A 1,857-nucleotide genomic window follows, 5' to 3' on the forward strand; every position below is an offset into this window, starting at 1 on the left:
TGTGTTAAGGGCTGTTAGGGACAGGAATATGCTATAAAGTTCTCCCCTGAAGGAATTATAAATATCTTTGGGAAGAACATCTCCCATAAATAAAATAATTAGAAAAAAGTGCATAGCAGTATAAAATTATATTCGATTCATTTATTCAGCAAACATGTATTAAGCATCTATTATGTTTGAGGCACTGTATTCAACTTGAATATATGCCAAGATTGAAGTGACAATGACCTGATGTCGAAGAACAAGTAAGGAAATACAAGGGCAAAATAACTATTGTTCAGAGCCAAGTGTGATAAATATAACAGAGAAATCAATTCAGTCTGATAAGTTTGAGGTGGGAGAGATCATTTTTGGCTGTACTAGGTTATCCTGAATGGCTTTGTGCAGGGGGTACTGAATTTAGCCTTGAAGGATAAGAGGACCTTCTTTAGGTCCAGACACAAGTATAATCCATTCTAGGTGTAGAGTATAGAGTGAGAAAGACAAGGAAATGAGATGGGAGAAAAATGGAATGGAGGATTAAAAATAAAGAGTACAGTTTCACTAGACTTCAGAATATGTGAAGATGAGTAATATGAAACAAGGCTGGGCCCTTTTGTTTGCCTTTGGTGCCTTCCTGGCGGTCTCCCTGGCGGCAGCGGCTCTTGGGGCTCCCTGGCTGGGCTGGGCTCGGGCTGCACGGCCATGGACATCAAGAGGCAGGTTATGCTGGAGCTGCGGAACAGGAAGCCAGGGGAGGTGAAAGATCTAGCCTTGGATAACTGCTTCTCAGATGATGGGAAGATTGGGGGCCCGTCTTCAGAATTTGAAAACCTTGAGTTTCTCAGCATGGTCAACATCAACCTTGTGTCTTTGGCCAACCTACCCAAGCTTCCCCGACTTTGAAAGTTGGAGCTGAGTGATAACCACCTCTCTGGAGGCCTGGAGGTCCTGGCAGAATGAACACCCAGCCTGATCCAGTTAAACCTGAGTGGGAACAAAATCAAGGACATCAACACACTGGAGCCCCTGAAGAAACTGCCGAACCTTAAGAGCCTGGACCTTTTCAAATGCGACTTAACCATGCTGATGAGCTACCAGGAGAGTGTGTTTGCCCTTTTGCCCCAGCTCACCTACCTCGATGGCTACGATGCCGATGACAGGGAAGCTCCAGATTCGGACCCTGAGACTGGAAGGGAGGGCCTGGAGAGTGTTTGCGGGGAGAACGGGGAAGGTGAAGAAGAGGAGGAGGAACTTGATGAGGATGTGATTGATGAGGATGAGGATGAGGATGATGTTGATGGAGAAGATGATGAGGAGGAGGAGGAAGAAGATGGGGTAGAGGATGAGGAGGATGAGGAGGACAAAGATGATGATGGAGAGGAGGATGAAGAGGAAGAGGGAGAAGAACCCCAGCATGGAGGGAAAAGGAAACGTGCTGCAGACGAGGAGGGGGAGGACAGTGAGGATGACGAGGAGGAATAAGTCAGCTGCCCTGCCATCAGTGAGCAGCGGGTTGTGGGTGGACTCTGGTAGCTTGCCCTGGGCACTGCTGGCTCTGGGGTCAGTTCTTTTCCAGAAGGGCTCCATAGGCACTGCTTGGCCAGGGGATTCGGTGACCAAAGGTTCTCTCCATTTTTAGGGGTGTTTTGTGCAACAATTTGTTGGAATTCTTTCTAATCTTTGTTTCCAAGAAAAATGTGTCCCATGCCCTGCCTGGGCCCTGAAGGGGCAGGGGCTCTGGCACTTTCTCAGGATAAACCTTGAGCCCCCTCCCTCTTCCCTATTATTGGTCTTTTTAAATAAATAAAAACTGGAATTTGAAAAATAAAAAAAAGAAACAAGGCTGGAAAAATAATTGGATTTATATTGTGAAAC

At 46.4% G+C, this 1,857-nt stretch overlaps 1 pseudogene; it reads left to right on the forward strand.

The window, feature by feature from the left end:
- The first annotated feature begins 577 nt into the window (after window positions 1-577).
- On the forward strand, window positions 578-1,486 carry LOC138143518 (acidic leucine-rich nuclear phosphoprotein 32 family member B pseudogene; annotated as a pseudogene).
- The last annotated feature ends 371 nt before the right edge of the window (window positions 1,487-1,857 follow it).

The sequence above is a fragment of the Petaurus breviceps genome, unplaced genomic scaffold, assembly GCF_028583685.1.
Source record: "Petaurus breviceps papuanus isolate PSGF00001 unplaced genomic scaffold, PetGlider_PUasm1.0 90644, whole genome shotgun sequence".
Taxonomy (NCBI): domain Eukaryota; kingdom Metazoa; phylum Chordata; class Mammalia; order Diprotodontia; family Petauridae; genus Petaurus; species Petaurus breviceps.